This window comes from Callithrix jacchus, chromosome 9, assembly GCF_049354715.1.
Source record: "Callithrix jacchus isolate 240 chromosome 9, calJac240_pri, whole genome shotgun sequence".
Lineage (NCBI taxonomy): Eukaryota > Metazoa > Chordata > Mammalia > Primates > Cebidae > Callithrix > Callithrix jacchus.
In genome coordinates this window covers 108441619-108469445 of record NC_133510.1, presented here as the reverse complement: position 1 = coordinate 108469445, position 27827 = coordinate 108441619, and the positions used below count along the sequence as shown (strand labels likewise).

The following is a 27827-nucleotide window of genomic DNA, read 5'->3' as shown; positions in this document are numbered from 1 at the left end:
TCTCCTTTATCATGGAGGATGAAGCTCAATATCCTCTGGCCCCTTTCCCACCCCCACCCTTGTTTGCCATCTCTCTTACCTCCAGACCTTCACACACACTGCTCCTTCTTCCGAAATGCCCTTCCTCATTCACCTCACCAACTTGTCTGCTTGACCAGCTCTGCTCATCCTTCAAGATGCAACTTAGATGTAACTGATTATAGGAAGCCTCCTCTGACCATCACCACTTTTAAGTTACACCCAGTGCCCCTTCCACATACTCCCATGGGATCCTGTGCTTTCCCATAGCACTTTCCACACTATATTGGTGTTGTCAGCTGACTTTTTTCTATGCTCCACTAGAATTTAACTTCTGTGTTGCAGAAGCCATATTCATCTTGTACACACACACACACACACACACACACACACACACAATCTGTATTAGTTATCTATTGCTGCATAACAAATTACCCCAAAACTTAGTGGCTTAAACCAGCAAACATGTATTATCTCACACAGTTTCTGAGAATCGGGAAACCAGGAACATCTTCACAGTGTGATTCTTGTTCAGGGTCTCTCTGGAGGTTGCAGTCAAGATGTTGGCCAAAGCTGTAGTCATCTGAAGGCTTTACTGGAGCTGGAAGATCCACTTCCAAGATGGCTCACTCACGTGGCTATTGGCTGGAAGTCTCAGTTTTTCACCACATGCATGTGATCCAGACATGGCAGCTGGCTTCTTCAAAGGAAGAGCAAACCAAGAAAAAAACGCAAGGACATAACAGAGTTTCAATATCTATTTTAGTCCTATTTCATACATAAGGAAACACAGAGAAGAGAGGAATACAGGTAATGTGCTTCCCCTGTGAGAGGATCACACAGCTAATTAGCATCAGAGGCAAGGTCTGAACCAGGTAGCCTGTCTCTAGAGCTGTTCTGCCTCTCTAAGCAAATCAGTATATATTTGCTAGACAGAAGAAACTGCTGTTTGTTAGGAGCCATGTGTTAATATATGCTTCCCTAAATGAGCTCATTTTTAGTTCATTCATACTATATGCCAAGCACTATGCTACATGCTTGAGATATCATTTCAGTTATACACACATCTATAATCCACATTGCCCCCAAGAAACTTACAATGGTCCAGGGCATCCATGGCTTGGAAAGAGAATGGCAGCCAGTGGCAACCGCTGGCCTTGGAAAGCTGGCCTCAAGATCTAGTTTCTTGGGAAGGGCCAGGTCTCTCTGGGGAGGCCACCAGAGCTAAGCTCCCTCAGGCCAGCAGGTCCAGCATCACTGTGGCTAAGGCAGCCAGCTTGCCCCAAACACCTCCCCCTTGGAGATTAGGATGGAGCCTGGGTGTGCAGGGTGAGGCTGACATCTGTGATTTGGGCCAGATGATTTCACTGGAGAACCATTCTGCAGCTGCCTTGCCCAGGCTATGAGAACCTTTAGAGGGAGACAGCCCAGCAGTGAAATCACCACTGAGGTACCAGGCACAATGGCACCCTTGTAAGATGTAGCTTGTGATCTCTTGGGCCCAAAACACTGGGCCATGATCCATACCCCTGCCCAGTCCCACCCAGACATAGCACGGTGTAGCTTACAATGTCCATGAGCTGGGATTAATCCTTTTCTCCAAACCTAGACTTGGAATCCACAAGAAGAAACCAACAATATTTGCCATGGACAGATTTTTCAACTATTTTCTCATGTTTAAAATCATAACAGGAGAACTTAAAAGTCCTTCCACTGAATTACTATTTGTTCCAGTTTAAATATAGGTGTTATTCACAATTCCAAAGCACCACACACACTAAAGGACCATATTTTATTCTTTTATCAAAAATTTTCCCCACCTTATTCAAAGAGGATTTAAAATTTAGATACACAAAAAGCAGGAAGATCACATGAATTATGCTGGAGAGAAAAAAGAGAAATCAATACTGGAACATTAAATGGAGTAATATGGTTTGGCTGTGTCACTACCCAAATCTCACCTTGAATTGTAGCTCCCATAATTCCCTTGTGTGGTGGGAGGGACCTGGTGGGAGATAATTGCATCACAGGCGTAGGTTTTCCCATGCTCATCTCATGATCGTGTAAGTCTCATGAGCTCTGATGGTTTTAAAAAGAAGTGTTTCCCCATCATTCTCAGCAAACTGACACAAGAACAGAAAACCAAACACTGCATGTTTTCACTCATAAGTGGGTGTTGAACAATGAGAACACATGGGCACAGGGAGGAGAACATCACATGCTGGGGCCCGTTGTGGAGTAGGGGGCTACAGGAGGGACAGCAGGGGGTACGGGGATTGGGGAGGGATAACATTAGGAGAAATACCTAATGTAGGTGATGGGGGGACAGATGCAGCAAACCACCATGGCATGTGTATACCTATGTAACAATCCTGCAAGACCTGAACGTGTACCCCAGAACTTAAAGTATAATTTTTAAAAATGCAAAAAAAAAAAAAAAAAAATGTTTCCCTGCACAAGCTCTCTTCTCTTGTCTGCCATCATGTAAGACATGGCTTTCACCTTCCGCCATGATTGTAAGGCCTCCTCAGCCACGTGGAGCTGCAAGTCCATTAAGACTCTTTCTTTTGTAAATTGCCCAGTCTTGGGTATGTCTTTATCAGCAGTCTGAAAACGGATTAATACTGAAAATGAACAAGCCAAGAACAAGGCAAATACTGGAAAGTATACCACAGAATCCTTCACACTTGGTACGGATGGCTCTACTGACGGCCCTGTGCTCCCCAGCAACAAAGTGAAGACAGAAGTGCAATCAAATTCAAAAATCTGTGTCAACATGGTTTTTTTTTTTTTTGCCTGTATATACTGAAGTATATATTTTTTCTTCAATAATTTCATTTCACAAAAATTATAATGTTCTTGAGATTAAAACCAGTCAGCACCCAAGAAAAACATAGCTACCAGAAGACAAAAAATAATTCCAACATTTGTCATAGGGAGGATGTAAAGTGAGGTAAGTAATATCCTTATAAAAATCTTTTGGTGCAGGCTAAGAGATTGGGTTGGATTATGTCATATGGCAAAGGTGATTGAACCTCTCTGCCTTGATTATGCTACTCTGTGTGTGACTCTGTCTTAGCAGACTGAAGAGAGAGACTTGAGGCCGAGGCGGGTGGATCACAAGGTCAAGAGATCGAGACCATCCTTCTCAACATGGTGAAAACCCGTCTCTACTAAAAAATATACAAAAAATTAGCTGGACATGGTGGTGCGTGCCTGTAATCCCAGCTACTCAGGAGGCTGAGGCAGGAGAATTGCCTGAACCCAGGACGCGGAGGTTGCCGTGAGCCGAGATCACGCCATTGCACTCCAGCCTGGGTAACAAGCACGAAACTCTGTCTCAAAAAAAAAAAAGAGAGAGAGAGAGAGAGAGACTCTCCTGCTAGCCTTGAAAAATCAAGCTGTTATATGTGAACTCCCAATAGAGAGACCCACATGGCCCGGAACTGTGGGTGGCCTCTAGGAACTAAAGACCTCAATCCTACAATCTCAAAAAGCTTAATTCTGCAACAACCATATGAACTTGGATATGACTTCTTCCCAACACAAGCCTCCAGATGAGAATGCAGCCCAGCCACCCACTTGATAGCAACCTTATGAAACTCTAACCAGGGTACCCAGCTAAGTCATGCCTAGTCCCTGGTCAACTGAAACCAATAAATGGTTGTTGTTTCAAGCTGCTGGCCCTTTACAGAAAAAAGTTTGCTAACTTCTGCACAGAAGCATAATTCATAAAGAAAATGATTCTATGAGGTATATATGGGCTTTTGAAAGCATACACAAAGAGCTGTAATAAGAATGTTCGGAAGCCCTGCTCTGGGTCAGTACAGAAAGAGCCACTAACATTGACATCAGAGAGTATATGACACAGCTGAGCAGGGCTCATGAAGGCAGCTGAACCAGTTAGATTTCTTTCGTGGCAAACAGCAGAAGTTGACTCTGGCTAGTTTACCTAGGAAAGAAATACATCTAAAACTTATCAGATAATTTGTGGAATCAAAGAAAAGACCGGTGAGTTATTCTCTGGGAAGGACAGAGACCAGGATAGTTCTGGGAGTCTAAGTAGCAGAAGTGACTCACAGCTTCAGCAGGACTCTGTCACTGGAATTGCTGAACCTTAATTGCTGGGTTATATTTTTTGCATCACTGAGTTCAAAATTCAAAGTCCCAAGAAAGAGAGGATCTGACTGACTCAGGCTAAGGAGAAGCACGCACTTTTATTTAACCTATCACGACTGCACAGAAGAGGAAAGAGATTCTTTCCCTAGAGAAAATCAGGATATTAGAGCTGGAAAATGGGGGAAAGGTGATGAGCAGCCATCAGCGATTACCACTGTAGCCTGGCCTCCATTCCTGTATCCTCACATCCCTGTATCCCCACATCCTCACATCCCTGCATCCCCACATCCTCCTGTCCCCTGGCACTCATCCAGTCCAGAAACTTTCCAGATGTCTCTCTGCAAGTTTTTGCCATGTCCATTTTTACACACTGATGTTCACCTCTCTGAAACATAAGCTTCAAGAGGACAGAAATGATGCTCACATTCTTCACAGACTTAACACCTGCCCAGTAGATAGTAAATGCTCAAGAAAGCTATGTTACATCAAATAAAAAGGCTTCTCCACAGCAAAGAAAACAATCAACAAAATGAATGAGTGACCTATGGATTGGGAAAAAAATATTTGCAAACTGCAAATCTGACAAGAGGTATCCCAAGTATATAGAGAGCTCACACAACTTAAGAGAGGAAAAACACATAACTCAATTGAAAAATGAGCAAAGAATTTGAGTAGTCATTTTTACAAAGAAGACATACAAATGACCAACAGGTATATGAAAAAAAACCTCAACATCACTAATCAGGGAAATGCAAATCAAAACCACAAGGAGCTATCACTTCACATCGATTAGTATGGCCATTATCGAAAAGACAAAAGAGAACAAGTGTTGGAAAGGTGTGGAAAAAAGGGAACCCTTGAATACTGTTGATAGGCATGTAAATTGGTACAACCATTATGGAAAACAGTATGGAGATACCTCAAAAATTAAACTAGAGCTACTGTATGATCCAGCAATCTAATCCCACTTCTGGGTATACAGCCAAAGGAAATGAAACCAGTATCTTGAAGCGATATCCGCACTTGCATGCTCATTGTAGTGTTATTCACAATAGCCAACATAAGGAAACAGCCTAAGTGTTTTCCCACAGATGAATGGATAAAGAAATTGTGAGAAATATACATATATATATACACACACAGATTTATGTGATGGAATATTATTCAGCTTTCAAAAAGAAGAAAATTCTGCCATTTTTGACAACACAGATGAACCCCGAGGACATTATGCTAAGTGACATGAGCCAGACACATAAAGAAAATACTGCAGCATCTTACTTATATGTAGAATCTTAAAAAACTCAAACTCATGGAAGCAGAGAGTGGAATGGTAGGGAAAACAGAAGGAGATGTTGGTCAAAAGGTACAAAGTCACAGCTATGTGAGATGAATAAGTCTAGAGCTCCAATCAACAGCATGAGGACTTTAAGTAATAATATTGTATTAGTTCATTTCACACTGCTATAAAGAAATATTCTAGATTGGGTAATTTATAAAGGAAAGAGGTTTAATTGGCTCACAGTTCCACATGGCTGAGGAGGCCTCTAGAAACCTACAATCACAGCAGAAGGGGAAGCAGCCACGTATTACATGACAACAGAAAAGAGAAAGAGTGTGCGTAGGAGGAACTGTTAAACACTTACAAAACCATCAGATCTTGTGAGAACTCACTATCACAAGAACAGCATGGGAGAAACCTCCCCATGATCCAATCACCCACCAGGTCCCGCCTCGACACATGGGATTATGAGGATTACAATTCAAGATAATATTTGGGTGGGGTGCTCGCTTCGGCAGCACATATACTAAAATTGGAACGATACAGAGAAGATTAGCATGGCCCCTGCGCAAGGATGACACGCAAATTCGTGAAGCGTTCCATATTTTTAATTAAAAAAAAATAATATTTGGGTGGGGACACAGAGCCAAACCATATCAAATACTGAACTGTATACTAGAAATATGCTAAGAGTAGACTTCAGGTGCTGTCACCACAAAAAAAGAAATAAAATTTAACTATGTGAAGACAAGGAAATGTTAATTCACTTGACTATTATAATTATTTCACTCAGTATACTTATATCAAAACATGTTATATACCTTAAATGTACACAATTTTTATTTTAAAAAATCATTAAAAGTAAACTGTGCTAAGTGGATGAATGGAGAAAGGAGAATTCAAATGAATTCTGAACCATTCCACCAAATCCCATCTGGACAAACCTATAGCATTTTCCCTTCTGCAAAAACAAAGGAGTGCCTTGCTTCTCTGTCTTCTTTATGTTCCTCTTGGCTTTCTCACCCTTTCCACCAGCTGTAGAGGAGGCTAGCAGACAGGTTATTTTCATGACCAACACCTGATAAGTGGCATTAGGAAAATAAATATCCATCATAACCGATTTTGCTGTGTTGCTCTCCTCCCGTAAAATGATTTATGAAACGCTATAAACATTATAGCAATGGTCCTTGCTGCCTCAAACAAGTGACGGTTTAAAGCTGGGGATGAAAGGGTGGAAGAAGAGGGGAGGAGCTGTTTCAAAGGGGTTCTTTGGGGCACTGGGTGCTTCTTGAGTCTCAGAAAGTCAGAGCCTTGCACAGCCATTAGTGAATGCAGAGAGCCTTGCACAGTGAGAAACCAAGGTTATTATTGCTCACGTGTTTGCAGGTTGGCTGGGCAGCCCTGCTGCTCTTAGCTGTGTCTGTGGTCACTGTGATTAGAAAAAGCAGCTCTGCTATTCAAAGCTGGATTCTCTCGTCATCTTTTTGGGAATCAGCTAGACGTCGACTGATCTACGCTGGCTTCGAGTTGGACAAATGAGCTCTTCTCCACAGAGGCTCACGTTCTCTGACTGACTATGCCAAGACTGTTCACCCAACAGAGTCAAGGTTCTAGGAAAGAGAAGATATGCACCCGATCTCCTGAGGCCTAGGTTCACAATTGGTACTGTTCCACTTCCTCACCTTCCGCTGGCCAAATCAAGTCACAGTTGAGCCCAGATTCAAGAATAGGCAAACAGGCTCCACTTCTCGATGGAAGGAGCTGCAAAGTCTTTCTGTAAAGGGCATATTAGTTACAACTGTGGAAGCAATCAGCCAATCACAACCACCTTGGAGCCCATGGGAGCGCTTCCTATAGGGCCTGGCTCTGGGCAGGTGCTCAGCTCCGGCAGACCATCAGCTCCTCATGGCAGAGACCTTACCTGGCTAGTTTACTTCTGTCTTTCTATCGTCTTGCACATAGGGGCTCAATAATTAGACATATTCATCAATTAAAGCAAACAGCTATGGGAAAGAAAGCATGTTCTTATCTCCTCCTGTGCGTAATTCCACGAACACAACCTGCCGAGTCATTCTCCTCAGATCAAGTCTCCATGAGTACTACGTGCAGAAAGGGGTTGTTAGCAGATGCTTCTGCCTGATGACGGTTTGAAAAATCCCTCAGACTTAATACCATCAAGGACTCCAGGATTTAAAGGAATATCTCCGCCCCCCAAGAGAAGAAAGAATCTCTAGCCACAGTGCCCCCACCCACTTTTTGTTGCCAGAGTGGTAATGTTTGGAGAGAGCAGAGCAGATGGAGCACTTCACCTTTCTTTCCATGACATAGAGCGTCTAAGAATGTGCGGTTGCTCCAGCCGGGGGTGACGGCGCGTGAGCATGCAGCTGGGATGTCAGCCCCCAGCACATGCTGCTCCCCTCAGCTCCAGAACAGGCTCGTTGGTGAGGCAGCACAGAGGGCTCCAGTGCACAAAGGGAAGAGGCTCTTTCACTGGACTGGAGCCCCCTGGTTGGCCTTGCCCCAAGCTTTTCTACCCAGCAGAGGATGTGGGTCAGCTAGGATGTCTTGAGATGGCCTGGGGTCTTGCCATGGTCTCTGAATACACACGTACACACGTACATACATGCACGCACACTGACACACATGTATACATGTGTGTGCACACTCACACATGTGCACATGTGCGCACATACACACACACATGCACACTCACACCCATGCGTGCACAGACAGGCACAACCTGAAACCAGCAAGTCTTTAGTGCTACCCAGACCACCCCTTTTGTATCCTCTTCCTGATTCCAGCCCTTATTCCTTATGACAGTTCTGACACTTTTAAGACTATTGAGGACATAGTCCACAGAACCTACAAGACTCTGTGTGGGATGCTGAGTTCCTGCCTCTTGGTTTCTGGTTTTACTCCTCCTTCCAACCCCCAGCCCACATCCAGCTGCAGTTCACCCCCTGGGATTGATGCTTCTCCCAGTTTCCCTCCAGACCCAGGTCTCAATCCCCTGGACACTTCATCCAGAACCTGGTTCCCAGGGCTAAGTTGGATTCTGCACCAGCCATTCCATCTTCAACTCACACTGCCCCAATGCCTCCCATCTAGAGGAAACAGACTAGTGTGGCCTTCTTAGGAGGCATTTGCACTGTAAGGGATCCTCTCTCAGGACTGGGTGAGGCACTGGCTGTGCTAAAGCCCCACGGCATGTTTTAGAGAGATGGAAATGTCCTGTATCTAGCTTTTGGTACACAACTGTATACACTTCTTGTAATTCATTGTATTGTAGGTCCAAAAAAGATTAATTTTATGGTGTATAAAACATTCCTCAATAAATCTGACTTAAAAATTTTTTTAGGAAAAGAAGTTTTCATTTGCTAGTTCTGTGACTCTTCTGCCCACTCCAACCAATCCTCAACTTTGGTGGTGAGGAAGAGTTTAGGAAAACCGTGCATCAGAGTGGTGCTTTAGGGGCACCAATCTCTTCCCCAATGCTCTTCCAGTCTTTATCTTGTGGTTGCTCCTCTCAGAAGTAGATGAGACTCTCCAGCAAAGATACTTACCAACATGAAGGGTAGGGAAGAGGCAGGATGGCACTGGAAATATTACTTCTAGCCTGAGATTCAAAAGATAAAGACAGGACCCCAGGAGAAGGTGAGAGGAACTGGGAGGGAGGAGGAAAACCAAAGGAGAAAGGATTCTAGATGTCCAGGAAAGAGATTCGGTATTGCCTGAAAAACCTTCTGAGAAGGAAACGTGCAGTTTCCTCTGGACTCTGAATGTGTTCAGAGCAGTTAAGATCCATGTACTCTGGAGGTGCCTTTACTGCTGGGGTTAAATGAGATGGCGAGGCTGCTACAGGAAAGGACCCTGGCCTGTCAAAGAGAAGAGAAGTCATCATGTAGTTTGTCACTATCATACCAAAAAGGGAGACATGCTTGAGCAGAGACCTCTTTTTACCACTACCCAAATGCTATGTCAGCCCAATCTTAGCTCCTAGCCCCCAGTCATAGATAACAAATAGTCCCATGCAAATGGGTTGATAACTTGCTGACCTTACTGATTCGAATGCAGTAGGGGCCTGTGGGGAACTTTTAGTTCCAGGAGGCAAATGATTGATACATTTGTAAACTCATCTCTGGAACTTACTCCTCTAGAAATAAGAAATGATCAAAAGGTGCAAAGCCAAGGAGAAAGAAATGGAGTGGACAGGTAAAACAGGTCTAACTGAGTCCCAGCCTGGAAGACTCTCCAGGACCACAAAAGAGACCTTGCATCTCCAGAGAGCTGTCCCTATAAATTGTTTCCATGTATTATAACAGCCAATTTGAATCTATCTATCTTTGAGAATCTTCACAGCCCATAAACACTTTGTGAAAAAAAGACTACGGTGAAGTCCAGAACTCTGGGGAAATCCTCATCAGAAATGGAGGGTTTTGAGATGAATTAAATGGAGCTTCCTCCATATTACATGAATTTTTGCAGTTTTTCTAATTTGGCAACTATGTATTTGGCAAGACATATGATGCAGCTTTGCAGCAATTTCTGATTACAAACCCAGAGGAAATCAGTGCATATGATACGCAAAAGAATGTTCATAGCAGCAATATATGTTATAACTCAAAACTGGAAATAACCCAGCTTTCTATCAATTTTACAAATATAATCAATTGTGGTATATTCAAACAATAGACTTCACTACAGCAATGAAAAAAAACTAATAGGACTTGCATAAAATTGATAGATTTCACACATAACATTGAGCAAAAAGAAGCTAGACAGGAGTGTGTGTATCTACAATTTCATTTATAGAAAGCTCAAGAACAAGCAAAATTAATCTCAGATGGGAAAATCCAAAGAATTTTTGCCTTTGGGGAATGACTAGAATAAGAGAGACTTCTGGGTGTTCTTGTCTCTTTCTTGATTTGGGTGTTGGTAACAAGGAAGTTTTCATTTCTAAAAAGGTTATACAGCTAAATATTTTGTGAGTGATAGTGTCTGGCTCTGTGTCCCCACCCAAATCTCATCTTGAATTGTAAGCCCCATGTGTCAAGGAAGGGGCCTATAATCCCCACTGTTGAGGGAGGGAAGTGATTAGATTATGGGGATGATTTCTCCCATGCTGTTATTGTCATAGAGAGTGAGTTCTCACAAGATCTGATGGTTTTATAAATGGCAGTCTTTCATGCGCTCTCACACATCCTCTCTTACCTGCCACCATGTAAGACATGCCTGCTTCCCCTTCCACCATAATTGTAAGTTTCTTGAGACTTCCCTGGCCATACAGAACTGTGACCTCTTTCCTTTATAAATTACCCAGTTTGGGGTAGTATCTTTATAGCAGTGTGAGAACAGACTATTACAGTAAATTGGCACTGCAGAGAGTGGGGTACTGCTATTAAGATACCCAAAAAATGAAAGTGACTTTGGAACTGTGTAGTAGCCTCTAGAACTGTTTGGAAGACTCAGAAGAAGACAGAGCAGTGTAGGAAAGTTTGAAACTTCCTAGATACTTTTTGAATGGTTTTGACCAAAATACTGGTAGTGATATGGGCAATAAAGTTCAGGCCCAGGCATTCTCAGATGGAGATGAGAAACTTCTTGGAAACTGGAGTAAAGGTGACTCTTGCTATGCTTCAGCAAAAAGACCGGCAGCATTTTGTTCCTGCCCTAGAGATCTGTGAAACTTTGAACTTGAGATAGATGATCTGAAATAGGAACTTACGTTTAAAAGGGAAGCAGACCATAAAAGCTGGGAAAATTTGCAGCCTGATGATACAGTAGAAAATAAAAATCTATTTTCTGGGAATAAATTCAAGCCTGCTGCAGAAATTTGCATAAATAAAAAGGAGCCAAATGTTAATCACCAAGACAATAGAGAAGATGGCTCCAGGGAATGTCAAGAGATTTTGGCAGCAGCCACTCCCAAGGCCCAGAGGTCTAGGAGTCAAAAATGGTTTCATGGACCAGCTGGCTCCTGTGTGCAGCCTCAGGACTTAGTACCCTGCATCCAGCCATGGCAAAAGGGGTCAAGGTATAGCTCAGGCCATTGCTTCAGAGGGGCAAGCCCCAAGCCTTGGTGGATTCCTTGTGGTATTGGGCCTGTGGGTGCAAAGAAGTCAAGAATTGAAGTTTGGGAACCTCCACCTAGATTTCAGAGGATGTATGGAAATGTCTGGATGTACAGGCAGAATTTTGCTGCTTGGGTGGAGCCCTCATGGAGAATCTCTGCTAAGGCAGTGTAGATGGGAAATGTGGGGTTGGAGCCCCCACACAGAGTCCCCACTGGGGCACTGCCTAGAAGAACTGTAAGAAGAGGGCCACTGTCCCCAGAATGAGATCCAATGATAGCTTCCATTGTGTGCCTGGAAAAGCTGCAGACACTCAAGGCCAGCCAGTGAAAGTAGCAAGGAGGGAAGCTGTACCTACAAATCACAGGGGTAGAGCTGCCCAAGGCTATGGGAGCCCACCTCTTGCATTGGTGAGACCTGAATGTGAGACATGGAGTCAAAGGAGAATATTTTGGAGGTTTAAGATTTAATAACTGCCCCGCTGGATTTTGCATGGGGCCTTTATGCCCTTTGTTTTGGCCAATTTCTCCCAGTTAGAATGGGAGCATTTACCCAATGCCTTCACCCCCCATTGTTTCTTGGAAGTAACTAACTTGCTTTTGGTTTTACAAGCTCACAGGCAGAAGGGATTTTAATATGTCTCAGATGAGACTTTGGATTTGGACTTTTAAGTTAATGCTGAAATGAGTTAAGACTTTGGGGAATTGTTGGGAAGACATGAGTGGTTTTGAGATGAATAAAGGATATGAGATTTTGGAGGGGCCATAGGTGAAATAATATGTTTAGACTCTGTATCCCCACCCAAATCTCATCTTGAATTGTAATCCACATGTGTCAAGAGAGGAACCTGTAATCCCCATGTGCTGAGGGAGGAAAGTGATTGGATTCTAAGAGTGGTTTCCTTCCATACTGTTCTTATATTAGTGAGCAAATTCTCACAAGATCTGATGGTTTTATAAATGGCAGTTGTTCCTACAGTCTCACACACACTCTCTCACCTGCTGCCACATAAGATGTGCCTGATTCCCTTCTGCCATAATTGTAAGTTTCCTGAGGCCTCCCCAGCCATGCAGAACTGTGAGTCAATTAAACCTTTTTCCTTTATAAATTACCCAGTTTCAGGTAGCATCTTTATAGCAGTGTGAGAACAGACTAATATAGTGTGCTTTACATATATTATTTTAATAAGATATATATATAGTATATCCATTTTTCTATGTATGTGTATCTATATATGTGTGTGCATGCCTTTACAATTGTGTGAGCCAACTCCCATAAATAAAAAACATATATAGAGAAGCTATGTGTGTATGCCAAGCAGTAGGAAGTTACCACTTTAAAAATGCACAATTCATGTCCTTGTGGAACTTATGATCTAGTGAAGGGCATAACATTAAGTAAATAGCCACCCAAAAGAATAAAGAATAACAAACCATGGTGTGTGCCATAAGAAGACAGTGGGAAAGCTAGTAACATGAGGTTAACTTTGACCCAACATCAGACAAGGCTTTTCTTGATAAATGACATTTCCTCAGAGTGGGCAGGTGTTAGTTGATGTGATGGTTAATTTTAGGTGTCAGGTTGACTGGGTTAAGGGCTGCCCAGATGGCTGATATAGTAGTATATCTGGGTGTGTCTGGGAAGGTGTTTCTGGAAAACATTGGCTGTTGAAACAGTGAACTGAATAAGTAATATTTGCCCTCACTAGTGTAGGTGGGCATCATCCAATCTGTTGAGAACCTGGAGAACAAAAAGGCAAGGAAAGGCAAATTTTGTCTCTCCTCTGGATCTGAGACATCCATCTTCTCCTGTCGTTGGACATCAGAGCTTCAGGTTCTCAGGCAGGACTGAGAACTGGACTTACACCAGCAGTCTCCCCAATTCTCTGACCTTTGCCCTTAAATGGAAAGTTAGAGCACCAGCTTCTCTAGTGCTGTAGCATGCACATGGCAGACTATGGGACTTCTCAGTGTGAGCCCATTTCCATAATAAATCCCCTCTTACATAACTGTATATCTCCTGGTTCTCCTTTTCTGGAGAATCCTGACTCATACAGCCACTGAACCTTCAGACAGAGGGACGAGAAGAGCAAAGGTGCTGACAAGAATGGGTTTGCCTCAGGAAGGACTGACAGAGTGAGGGACAATGGTACACAATGAGGCCAGAAAGGGGGCACAACAGGGACGAGTCAGACCATGTTATCCATTTGGAGTCCTATTCTGAGAAGAGTGGGGAACTATTGGAGGCTTTTCAGCAGAAAGCAACATAATCCAATCTGTATCTGTTAAAGATATCTGTCTTTGTTTACAGCTGAAATTTCAAAAAAGCAAAGCCATACATGGGGAGACCAGCTATGAGTCAACTGCAATAGCCTAGGCATGGACCACAGGGCTGGTAATGGAAAAAGCTTTACAGAGTTCAGTTATTAAAAATGTAATTTAACACCAATCCTGGTGAGAAAAACAAAAAACCACCACATTAGATGTAAGTAAAAAACAGTAGCAACAAATAAAACCAGTGACTGACAATAGCACCCATTTATTCATATGCTTAAATACACCTTGCTTCATCAATATCATGTTTAACTTAATCCCTACAGCCTCTTTAAATTCAGAATCTAAAGTTATTTTAATCACTTTTGGCCATGGGCAGTGATATAGTTTGGATGCTGTCCCCATCCAAATCTCATGTTGAAATGTAATTCCCAATATTGGCAGTGGAGCCTCGTGGGAGGTGACTGGATCATAGGAGCAGGTTTCTCATGAATGGTTTAGTACCATCTCATTGGTGCTATCCTCACAATAGTGTGAGTTTTTATGAAATCTGGTCATTTAAGAGTGTGTGGCATCTCTTTCTCTCTGTCTCTCTCTCTCTCTCTCTCTCTCTCTCTCTCTCTCTCTCTCTCTCTCTCTCTCTCTCTCTCTCTCTCCCCTACTCCAGTCATGTGATGTGCCTGCTCTCCCTTTGCCTTCTGCCATGATTATAAGTTTCCTGAGGCCACCCCAGAAGTTGAACAGATGCCAGCACCATGCTTCCCACACAGCCTTCAGAACCAGGAGCCAATTAAACTTTTCTATATAAATTATCCAGTCTCAGAGATTTATTTATAGCAATATGAGAACAAAATAATATAGACAATCAGACAAAACATTAGGCATCATATCAAAAGTGCTGTGCTGCTTGTCCTAATATCTAACCTTTATTGAGCACTCATCCTTTGCAAAGTATTTCTTAGTGTTTACGTGTACTGACTCATTTAATCTTCATGAAACCTCTATTAGGTAGATGCTATCATTATCCCCATGTACACATGAAGACATTGAGAATAGAGAGGGGAGCCTAAGATTCCCAAGCTATTTAGCATCAGAACAAAGGTTTAAACCCATGCAGTATGGTGCTAAATCTTCATCCAAACAGTTAGGCTATAGTTCTTTCTCAGTATCAAATCATTGACTTTGAACTTTTTGGAACCTTATGACTACTAGCATTATTTCCAGGCATATCAAACACTGGAGTTTGTTTGAATTTCTGACTTCGTTAAATTCATTGTTCTATTTTTCCCTTTATGGAATTATACATTCCTGGAAGTTAAATAGCTTCTCTTGAAAGTCAGCCAGAAGCTTTTGATATTTAGACGTTGGGTGCTTGATGTCCTTCATGATGCAGGAATTGGTCACACCAGCTACTGTTGGCTTCAAAAAGTCTATGCTGTATTTCAAAATAAGTTGACAATTTCAACTGCATTAATGGCATTTCCTTTATGATGAAAAACCTATGAATTGAAGTTCTTATTTCAACGCTAAATTCTAGTGTAACTTTGTAAAAGCAGCATTATGTAGGAGGTAATATTAAGTTATAATCAGCCTGTAAGGCGCTATCAAATCAAATAAATCAACTAAAATGGCCATCAGATGCAGAGAGCAAAGTTGCACATGTGCTGGCCATGACAACTTTGTTGCAGTTGACTCTTAAGGAAATGTCTCCATTTCAGTGCTAGGCAACTGAACTCCACTGCAAGATGCAGCCCCTTTTTTAAAAACACAAAAGTGGGAAATATTGACTTCTAGACTTAGAATGTACGATAATTACAAACTATAAATAACATCTCTCTTCTTTTTAGGCAAGAGGTCAATCTCCTGCATGGCAGGAATCTACCCCTTCACTCTCCTAGTCTGGCTGTCCTGCATCCCCCACTAAATCCCAAAGAGTTTCCCCTGCCCACCTCATCTTAACCCCTCCCTACACTACACACAAGAATCCATTCCAGGTGTATTTTATATCTAAACATAAAACAATACAACTTTTAGAAGATAACACAGGAAAACATTCTAATAATCATAAATGGAACCACAAAAGGAAAAAGTGACTAATTGTACCATGATAATATGAAGAATGCCCTTTTCAAAGACACTAGTAATAGAATGAAAAGACAAGCCACAGGGTGGAAGAAGATATCTATAATGCATATGATCAATGAAGGAACTAAAATCCAGAGTACATTAAAAAAATGTCTAAATTGATAAGAAAATAATATAGACATTCCAGTTAAAAAAAAATTCAAATGACTTCAATAAACACTTTGTTAAAAGAAATATCCAAATGCCCAATAAAGATTTGGAAGGATAACCCTCTTCAGGGGAAATGCAAATGAAAGCCACAATGAGACACCACACACTGAGATCTTGATTTCTAAATACTATTCGCCAATGAAAGAAATTAGGGCTTCTTTTGTTTTTGTTGTTGTTTTGTATTTTTGTTTGTTTATTTGTTTGCTTTTGGGGGAGTCTCACTCTGTCACCAGGCTGGAATGCAGTGACACAGTCTCAGCTCACTGCAACCTCCAACTCCCAGGTTCATGCAATTCTCCTGCCTCAGCCTCCCAAGTAGCTGGGATTATAGGTGCCCTCCACCATGCCTAGCTAAATTTTGCATTTTTAGTAGAGATGGGGTTTCACCATGTTGGCCAGGATGATCTTGATCTGTTGATCTCGTGATCCACCCACCTGGGCCTCCCAAAGTGCTGGGATTACAGGCGTGAGCCACCACACCAGGCCAAAATCAGGGCTTCATTACAAAATGGGTGACTCTGAGGCTAGGGCAGGGAAAATATAATATAAACCTGGAATATCTTATAGTACAAGAAAGTAAAAAAGTACTTTAAAAACAAAAGGGTTGTGGGGATAGCACATTAAAGGAACATAGGAGCCACCTGAAAGAGCTCCCAATTGCCAAAGACAAAAAAATGTGAGAAACAAATAAATAATGTAGTATTAGATTATAACCCAAAGATTATAATTAACTCACGTTAATTAATTAATATTAATGTGAGTTCCTACTGATACAAATGAATGAGATTAAACAAATCTTCCTTGCAGAAAAATTCCAAATAATATACATAGATATTCCACCTCCCAAAAGGTAGAACTTAAGTCTCCCTCTCCTCCCAACTTGAGGGTGGGCTATGCACAGTGATCCACTTCCAAACAATAAGATTGAGAAAAAGAGAAATAGTGACTTTACAGTGGAGAAATCTGGGGAGAACACTACCTTCACCAAGTGATGAAGATTAACGTCATCAGTGATGCCATGTGGCTGTCATGTACTCTTTAATTTTGGTACAATGAGAAGAACACTTTACCTGTGTGACATTATTTCCAAAAACCTTACCTCCATTCTGTCCATAAGAAAAACATCAAACAGACCCAGAATGAGGGACTTGCTACAGGAGGCCTTGCCAGTATCTCTCAAAACTATCAAGGTCATAAAAAACAAAGGGACCAGGAAACTATCACAGACCAGAAGACACAAGGGAGACACGATAACCAAATGTGGTATCCTGGAGGAAGGGCTCCTAGGACAGAGAGAGGATAATAACGGAAAAACCAATAAAATCTAAATAAAGTGGGGAGTTTACTCAATAGCAACATATTAATATCAGTTTCCTCACTTTGACAAATACACTACGGTAATGGAAGATGTTCAGAAATAGGGGAAATTGAGTGAGGGCTATACAGGAACTCTTTGCACTATCTTTACAACTTTCCTGTAAATCTAAAATTATCCCATAATAAAAGATTTATTAAAGCAAACAAAAATATTAGATATCACTTCACCCCCACAAGAACAGCTAACGTTAAAAACAGTAACATAGACAGTATCAAGTGTTGACAAGAACTTGGAAGCCATCAAAACTTTCATACTCCACAAGTAGAAGCAGAAATGGACACAACCACTTTGAAAAACTTTGACACTATCTATTAAGCCTGAATACATGTACAATTTAGGTCAATTTTTCTCTTAGATATATTCAAAAGAAATGCCTGCACATGTTTATCAAAAGATCGGTATAAAAATGTCTATAGTAGCACTATGCACAATAGCTAGTCACTAGGAACAACATATGTATCCTTCAGGGTAGAATGGATAGATAAATTGCGGGTATTCAACACTTCCAGAGCATAGTTCGAACTCAGATGGTGGACAGCTGTCCAGGTGCGGTCTTACTTTTCTAAAGGTTACTTGTATCTCTATTTGACTATCATTTATTGAGTGCTTACTCTGAACCAACACATAGCTCAAAGAATACAGCATGAGATTGAGCAAATTATTGCAACACTAAACAACATGGATGGCTTTTACAGACATAATGCCAAGCAAAACAAGTTAAGCCCCAAGCAAAAAACAGAAACATTCTGCTTTATTTAATTTAATAGGAGAAAGTAATTAATGCTGATAAAAGTCCGAGTCGTGGCTACATTTGATGTGGGGGTGTTTAATGATTGGAATAAGGCATGATGAAAGATTTGAGAGTGCTGGCAACGCTCTAGTTCTTGATCTGGTTGCTGGTTATGCTGGGTGTTCACTTTACAAAGGCGCATTCCACCATGATCTTAGATTTGCGCGCTTTTCTCGATGTATGTTATACTTCAATAAAAACTACTTAAAGCTAAAAAATGATACGTACGTACTTCAAACCTGTTTAATTTTAACTTAAAACATATAAATGCACATTCATTCAGCACTCTTTTGATGTGGAGCCAAGGCTTTTCTTTGAGAAAGGGTCTGCTGACCATAGCTCCTTGTCATCTTTCTTACACACACCACACCCATAATGCATCATCTACAATTTCCAGCATCAGTTTCTTTGAAGTTGAGAGAGACCTTTAAGACCCTTGCAAGGCAATCTGAGTACAGAATCTTGCTAGAATTTTATGACTTTCTCAATCCTTTCATTGTCTCGTCCGCACCCAATTCCATAGTAATTTTTAGCAGTTCTCAGTCTGCCTTTACAAAGCTTTCAACTCAGCATGGATAGAAATCGTTCCCTTTTTTTGCACAATTTATTTTATTTTGGGATTAATACTGGATTAAGTAATTAATAACTAAGAATGCCATAAATGTTTAGGCTTGGAACCAAACACAAATGCTCCTTGATGGACATGCAATTCTGCTGATAGGAGCAGACATATGTAGGTTTGCTAGAGACGAATCCATGTTTGCAGGCACTCCCCATAATGCGGGCATGCATTCATCAGTGAGTTTTGCAGAGGAAAGAAGCTTCACTTCATCCCCTAGGTGTGTCAAGTGGATGTCTGATGTATGTCTCTAAACTCCCAGCTGCTGTCACTGGTCATTCTTGGGTCATCTTTCACCGGGGCCACCATGGAGGCCCCTTAATGGCTTTCTACATAGGAATTCTTTTTTCTAAAGTAAAAACTATGCACCTGTTTCCTGCTTAAAATTCTTTAAATGTAGAATGCCTAGAATACTGTGAGTGCTCAATAAATACACACTGAATGAGTGAGTGACTAAATGAATGGAAGCAGGAGTGTTCAGTTCCTCCAGGACAAAGTTCCAGCTCTTAGGTCTGTCCTACGAGTCTCTTCACGGTCAGGCCTGGTCCCCTTTCCAGTCCTCTCATCTCCTGTCTCCTCAGTGAATCCGGCACCAAGCCCTACAGAGCCCACTGGACCTACCGGCCCACAGGCCATCGCACATGCTGCTTCTCTGCTTGAAGTACCCTTTTTCCATTGTCTTCCCTAAGTAAGACCCAACTATTCTCTCCTCTTTGATTGCTGGTCCTGCCACATTCCAGTGGAGCTTATCCATAGTTCTGATCTCCTGCTTTACAAACCCTGTTATTAAAATTCCTTGTCATACCCCTGTCGCTCCCTTAGGCAGTACAACAGAGAGACTTGATGGCTGGGATTCAGCCCCTTTATTTGGCTTCACAATCTCAACGTCTAGCTTGGCTTTGGCATACAGTTGGTGCTCGACATAGGTGTGAAGGCAGAAGCCTGCTGGCAGAAGTTCACATCCTGACTCTGCCACTTGACAGCTGTGGAGCCTTCAGCAGATTCTTTCTCCAACACTCAGTTTCCTGTAAAACAGGAGCAATGCTGCTCACTTCACAGTGCTACTATGAAGACTAAGTGAGATCCTTGATGTAAAGAACCTGACACACCAAAAGCACTCAATCAACAGAAGCTAAAAGCATGTGGGAGTGTTCACTCTCAGGGTCTAGACAACTGTTCACCTGTGTCCACCCAGTTCAGATGGAAGTCTGGGTGTGGTGAGAACCCCAGTACCTGCACACAGCAGACACTCAGTATGTATTTGCTGAATGAATGGGTGATGTTCCCTGTCCTCCTCCCTGTCCTTTGTCTCACTCTCCTCTCTGCCCTTAGCACCATATTCTCCATATCCAGCCCCATCTCTGTGGGTAATTTGAAATTAAAATCCCAAAGTTATTTTTCATAAGCGAGAACAATCACTCTTGAGTCTGCTGGCACAGCATCCTGACAGGGGGCTGGCAATGGCCAGTTCACAGTGAGCCCTGCCAGGGGACTGTGCACATGCTTCTAAGAATAACTCAGTGTCCAAGAATTCCGCCTGTTCTATCGCAATCTGGGGCCGGCCAGCAGCTGGTTTGCATTAGCGTGGAGGGCGATGGTATTCCACTTTACTACAGTGAGGTTGCTGCTCCTCCCTCCCTCCCTCCCTCTACTGTTCCCACTTGGGGCTGTCATTGAGCAGGCAGAATCTTCATTTCACAGCCTTGAAAGCACCAGGAAGGGGTCTGGTTAGAGGTAAATGGCAGAGTAGATGATGTCTGCCTTTACATCTGGGTTATCACACTTCCATTTGGCCATTGTCCTGAGTCCCCAGTGAGCTAAGTAATCCAAGGCCACAGGAATATCCTATCTAAACCTGCCTTTATAAAAGGAGTCTGTGCTTGCAATTAGTCCTGACCATTCATTCATTCATTTCTACACAGAGTTACTGACTACTAAACCTAAAGGGGACCTAGGAAATCACTTAAGGAGGCGACTTGATCTATAGTGATATTACTCTTCTAGGGAAATTTGGAAACATCTGTGAGTATTTACTTTGGGGGTGTCAAAAAGGAAAAGAAGACTTCTGGCATTTAGTGGGCAAAAACTAAGGATACAAAATATACTGTCATGCACAGAACATTCCCACATGATAAAAACAAATTGTCCAGACAAAATATGTCAAAGTATCTCCCTTGAGAAGTGCAGCTGGAGTGGAGTTGTCATCCTGCGTCCACCCATTCTTTCCTTACTCCATACCATATTGGGTATGAGCACAGGCTTCCTCATTCCTGGCTCCTACATATCTTATCATCAAATAGTTGAAATAGATTTGTTTTGCAGTGAAGTGAGAGAAAAAGACCATGGCCATGGAGTCAAAAAGACCAGGGCAAATATTCTGTTCCTGAAAATCTAGCTATGGAAACTTGATGGAGTTAATGCTTCTTGGAACCCCAGACTCCACACCTATGCAACAGTGCTCATGATATCTGTGTAACATGATGGTTATGAATATGGGTGCCACAATGCACAACTTCTGGAATTGAGTAACATGAATCAGCAGTGAGAATTAAATAAGAACTTACATAGCATGCTGGATGCATACTGGACATTAAATATACCGTAGATGTTACAAGTAGAGTGCCTTGTACTCTGCCTGGCATACAATAGAGGCTCTATAAATTTTAATCCTGTCCCCTTCTCCATCCTATCTCCTCCCTCCTCCCAAGATGTCATGTAACTCACTGAAGGTCCTCTTTAATTCACTGATTAAGGGCTAGCTACATGCCTGGCTCGGTGCTGGATGGTTGAGTGGACAGAAAGCGTACTTATGGAAGAGTCATGGTCCCTACTGTCATAGAACTAAAATATTGGAGGTTCTAATAAGACCTGTATGTATACATGTGTTTGTACAGATGAGTGTGAGATGGGTACAAAAATATATTAAGCTATAAAGATTTTCAGTCTACCTCCTCTGCACTCTACTTCCCATTATTCCAGAAGGAAGTATCTCTTGATCATTTGGTTCATTACCAGGTCTTTAGCGTGCTGACAGAGAAGGTAGATAAAAGTATGAGAGAAGCCGAATTGCTCTAAATAAGACAGGATAAAACACGGGCAGAAAGAAACGGGGAGGAGACACCATAGAGAGTGAGAAAGAACGAAGGGGAGAAAATGAGTAGTTTTCTGGACAAGTGGGACCTTGGGACAAAAGATCCTGTACACCCGGCTGGGGACTGCCATCAGGAAAGCCCCATTGTAAGCCCCTGAGATATGGTTACGATCAACTAGAACGCCGCAGAGATTTTTCCCAAATATTTCTCCAAAGTGTGGGTAAAGTCCACTATGTCCAGACTCTTGCTTTTCTTTACCCATGCTTCAGATTCATACTCTGTTAACCCAGCTATAAAACCCTTTAATTTTCTTTAATTCCCTACAAAAAGCCCGCCAGCTCAAAGCTCTTGTGAGAGTGTCAGACTTCCCTTGAGGTATGGAGGAAGCAGAGAAAAGGAATGACATCAACGAAGCTCCAACAACTTCACAATGAATATCAGACACTCCCTCTTTTAAAGGCCCTTCACCACGGGGGGCTCTTCAGCTCTCAGAAGCCCCACCTCAGCTGATCTCACTGGTCTTTCTTCTCCTCCCCACAACTCCTCCCATCACCTCTCTTTTTTTCTCTTCCTCCCACCACTCCCCCACCAGAAGCAGAAAAGCAATGATTCTTTTTCTCCCTCAGGCTGAGCAACTGAGCCATCTCCCTTTGTTCCTCTGAGTCCACCAAAACCCATGCCTTTTGAGTTTTCTTGTACCCTCAATGGACAAATCGAGGTGTTTTTAGTCAACGCGGTTCCCTCTTTTAAAAGAATGAAGTTAGATAGTGGACTTTTCACCTCATTTTTCCTATTGAAACTTATAAATGAGTCCAAGTCATTGAAAGAAATGAGGCATGATGGAAGTCCAGTGGGCTAGTCGGGGAGGAGTTCCTAGACAAGGTTGACTTTAGGCCTTTGAAGGATAGATGGGATTTGGACAGAATTGAAGAGGGAATCCAGTGGTATCACAACATAAACAAAAGTGTGAGGCTGAATTGGCACAGAGCATACAAGGGAGAGTGAAGGACTGGTTCTAGCTGAAGCCAACGACACATTGGCTAATAGTAGAGGATAAAAATATGAGAGTTAAGATAGGATTGTGCATGGAAGACTCTGAGTGTGTCGGGCTAGGTACCTGACCAAAACCTGATCTCACCTTTGAGATAAGCCAATCCATTTTTTAGGTTTCCTTCCTTCCTTCCTTCCTTCCTTCCTTCCTTCCTTCCTTCCTTCCTTCCTTCCTTCCTTCCTTCCTTCCTCCCTTCCTTCCCTTCCTCCCTCCCTCCCTCCCTTCCTTCCTTCTTTCCTTCTTTCCTTCCTTCATTCCTTCCTTCCTCTCTTTTTCTCTCTTTCTTCTTCCTCCCTTCCTTCCTTTCTTTGAGAAAATCGTATCAATGATTTTTTTTTAGCTATGTGTAAAGGTTAACTTTATGCATCAACCTGACTGGGCCATGAGGTGCCCCTATAAACATTATTTAAACATTATCGTTTAACACTAAATTTTAACGTTATTGGTTAAGTGTTATTTCTGGGTATGCCTGTGAGGATGTTTCGGGAAGAGGTTCATATTTGAATTGGTAGACTGAGTGAAGCAGAGCTCCCCTCCCCAGTGTGGCCAGGTATCATCCAATCTGTAGAAGGCCTGAATAGGACAAAAAGTGGGGGATGAGCCCATTCTCTCTCTCCTTCAACGGGGACATCTATCTTCTCCTGCTCTCTCGCATCAAAGCTCTTTGGCTTTCAGAGCCCAGGACTTATATCCACACACTCTCCTACCCTCCAAGTTCTCTGGCCTTCAAACTCAGATTGAATTACCCCACTAGTTTTCCTGGTTCTCCAGCTTGTGATTACCAGAGGGTAGAACTTCTCAGCCTTCATAATCATGTGAACCAATTCCCATAATTAATAAAATCAATCAACAAGTAAATCTATTGGTTCTCTTTCTCTGGAGAACACTGACTAGTACAATATAGAAAAGTAAAGCAAGAACATCTGGAGAAAGTCAGGAACCTGATAGATTAAATACTTCCTTGTCTCATTTAGGTAAACAAGCTCGACACCTGTTTGCTGATGCTCAGCACCTCCTAAGCTATGTCTCAGTGAATACTATTGCCTTTAGGGGTAAAAAAGTTTCTTTGCTGTGAGGATTTTGTCTGCTACAGGAGCTAGACATTTTTCTATTCTTTCAGAGTTGGGTATATTCCCCTTCAAAGGATAGTTTGCAGGAGGATCAGAAATCAAATATACAGGTGCTTCAAAGGAATTGTTAAAGGCCCCTATCTGTCCCCCTCACAGAGGACAAGACAAGGAAAAGAAGCAGGACTGTGTTTGGTGCAGCTCAGCACAGACCTGTTGCTGTTATACCACTGTGCTGTTATTCAAGATGGAAAATACACATTTTGGGAAATGGACTTCTATAGGGACTTATGCATTATGTATTAGTGACCTTGTGACTTATGTATTAGTGACCTCGGTCTACTGAAGGCTGAAGGGGAAAGTTGTGTGTAGTGACAGGAAGTAGGTCTCCCCAGAAGGGAATGAATATTCATATGTTTATGCTGAGAAGAAGCAGTTGTTGATATGGGAAATTAGAGCCTTGGCCCGGGGTTGAGTGGGCATGACTTCCTACTTTCTATGTCTGAGCCCTACGCTCTCTGGAGCCTGGACCTAGAGATGCAGGCACACTCGAGGATGTTTCTGTTGGCAGCAGATGAGATGGACAGGGTAAGAGAGAGCCCTTTAGAGAGCCCCAGGAAATGAACCTCTGAGTTCAATTCTGTCTGGTAGTTAAGGTAGGTTTCTTTCATCCTTGTAGTTCTCTCCCAAAACATCCAGCAGAACTCTGTCAAAAGACACAGCCCAATCTTTGCCATTACTATAGGAAACAGGGAAGGTCCTGGATCCATACTTCTATACAGGAAGGAATGACAGCATCCTGCGTCAGCTGAAAGCCAACCAGTGGCAAGAAACAGCTCATGGAAAGAAGACTGCAGAAGTCCTGAAGGTAGACAGCAACTAGGATGGGTGTGTGGAATGGGCCAGGATTCCCACAAGGATGCCCAGACTCACCTGGAGAGGGAAAACTTGAGGAGCTGGAGTCATCGTCGCAGGTATCTCAAAGGAAGGATGACCTCAGACACGGGTGCATTCGGACATTTGGGTTCCTCAGAGAAAAAGAGATGACTGTCATTCATCACCTCGATTTGCAATTTTGAGGTTCATCAAAAACAGCTTGATTGTTCCCACAGCCTGGCTTCACAGTGCTTAATATAATATGGCATTGAAATTGAAAAACACATTCTTCAGGAAAAAAAAATACAGCTTATATTCATTTATTTTAATATTTGAGGCCAGGCACAGTGGTTCACGCCTTCACACCTGTAATCCCAACACTTTGGGAGGCTGAGGCAGGCGGATCACGAGGTTAGGAGTTTGAGACCAGCCTGGCCAATATGGTGAAACCCTGTCTCTACTAAAAATACAAAAAGAAAATTAGCCAGGCGTGGTTGTGTATGCCTGTAGTCCCAGCTACTCAGGAGGCTGAGGCAGGGGAATCACTTGAACTCAGGAGGCAGAGGTTGCAGCGAGCGGAGATTGTGCCACTACTCTCCAGCCTGGGTGATGGAGCGAGACTTCATCTCAAAAAGAAAAAAAGAAAAAGTAAAAGTAAAAAACATACTTGAAGGCTCCTCATAAAAAGTGTGCGGCTGCTAGAACATGGATAGCAATCAATGCATTTTGCTTGACTGGTTTAACAAACAATGAACTGATGAAATGGGTCCAAGTTAGGGACTAATTGGTCTAATTAGACAATGGGTCTAATCCTAGAAGTTCTGGGGGTGTGATCAAGAAAGAATCATTCATTTGTGAAAACATAAACCTAGAGTTGCCAGTGACCACCTGAAGAGCAAACCCCCAACCATATTAAAAGTGAATTCAGTGCCAAGGAAGGCAGAGGCAGAGAAAGAACCAACTTCCTCATTAAATCATGTGAGCACCTGGATCCAGCCATGGCTGAAGTCAGTAACCCGGAACATTTTACCATTAGGGGTGTATCATTAGGACTCTTAATTGTCTGAACACAGATGTGCTTGTTGACCTAGGAAAAATGGTGGCTGTGTTGTACTCTTCTCAAACACTTTTCCTTAAAAGAAAGCAAGAATAAACATTAACACAACAACGATTTTCTGAAAGTCTGAGGGAACAACTCAAACTTCGTGAAACAAGTGCAGATTCAACAGATGCCATGTCCCCGTGCCCACATCTGTCTCACTTCCAACCACTGTGTTTTTTTCAAAGGGTGTACAGCACTTCAGGATTTCTCTCTCATGGCCCAACATGGCATAGGGAGAAAGAGCACTGAACTCATTGCTGAAGGATCTGAGTCCTAGGTCCTACTCTGCCATGGATGAGGACCATGGAACCTTTCATGTGTAGGGCCAGCATCTACCACACACAGTCCATGGGCCAGGTTCTGCGATGACTACATTCTTTTTGTTTGTTTGTTTTTCTTTTGTTCTTTATTTATTTATTTATTTATTGAGAGAGAGTCTCACTCTGTCACCAGGCTAGAGTGCAGTGGTGTGATCTTGGCTCACTGCAACCTCTACCTCCTGGGTTCAAGCGATTCTCCTGCCTCAGCCTCCTAAGTAGCTGGGACTACAGGCTCACACCACCACACCAAGCTAATTTTTGTATTTTTAGTAGAGACGGGGTTTCACCATGTTGGCGAGGATGGTCTCCATCTCTTGACCTCAGGTGATCTGCCTGCCTTGGCCTCCCAAAGTGTTGGGATTACAGGCGTGAGCCACTACACCCAACCTTATTTGGTTCTTATAACTCGTCTTGCTGAAAGTGACCAAATATAGATGAACTAATTCAAGCCAAAGGGAGGACAAGGACATTTCTGGACTCTGTGAATCTTCAGAAGTTTCAGGAAAGTCCAAGCTGCATGTGGACTAATGACTGGGTTTAGTAAGGGAAATGCCTTAGTCATTTCTTAAAAATCTAGAGCTCTTTAAAGAATGAAGGTTCTCTAAGCTATGGCCTTAAACATCAAGAGATGAACAAATCTTTATACAACAGCAGGTCTCATCCACACATACTTTCACCTACCTCTCCCTCCTGTACCCTGGGCTCCATTGTCTCTGCAGGCTGGACTGGGAAGGAAGAATATAGAGGCCTGTTTGAGCAAAACATAGCCCAGGAGATATGGTCCAATCTCCTTTGGGATAGAAGTTTGAAATATAATATTGGAGCCAGATTGTCAAGGAAGTTTGCATTTATCCTGTTTGAAATGAGGAACCATTAAAGGCAGACAACATTCATTCAACAATATGTATTAAGTGCATAGCATGTACAAGGCCCTCTACTAAAGAAAAAATAATAAATATGCACAGCCCCTGATCTCAAGAGACCAGGCAGTTGAAAACAAATCTAGAAGCATCTAGAGCATCACTATCCAACAGAAATACAATGTACCACAAATGTAACTTAAAATTTTCTAGTAGCCACATTATAAAAAGTAAAAAGAGATAGGTGAATTTCATTTAATATCTTATTTAACTCAATACAGTACATTGAAAATATTATTTTAACATGTAATTACTATAAGAAAATTAGTAAGGAGGTATTTTTACATCCCTTTTTTCATAACTCTTTACTTGGTGTGTATTTTACATCTCAATTTGGACTAGCCCACTTCAGCTGCTCCATACCCAGTACCGTTAGTGGCTATCTGCTGGGTAACATAAACCTCAAAGATGTTAGTGGGAGGATCATTCCATGGAGAAGAAGTGAAGTATCTGTCTTTCTGAACATCCAGTGTCCTTTCAGCTCTTTTTCCTTAGTTTCCTAATTTTCCTATCCTGGGGCATGTGTCCTCTTCTTAATTCATATGCATTTTGGA

General features: G+C 42.3%; 1 long non-coding RNA gene and 1 other non-coding gene across 2 annotated transcripts; one reads left to right on the top strand and one right to left on the bottom strand.

Moving 5' to 3' along the window:
• Nucleotides 1-85: 85 nt before the first annotated feature.
• Nucleotides 86-27462, bottom strand: LOC108593214 (uncharacterized). Its single transcript, XR_001913626.4, has 3 exons — nucleotides 25918-27462; nucleotides 24989-25083; nucleotides 86-718 (listed from the first exon to the last, which is right to left on the bottom strand). It is a non-coding gene; the product is annotated as an uncharacterized LOC108593214 (long non-coding RNA).
• LOC118144557 (U6 spliceosomal RNA) lies at nucleotides 5919-6025 on the top strand. Its single transcript, XR_004729325.1, has one exon. It is a non-coding gene; the product is annotated as a U6 spliceosomal RNA (small nuclear RNA).
• Nucleotides 27463-27827: the final 365 nt, after the last annotated feature.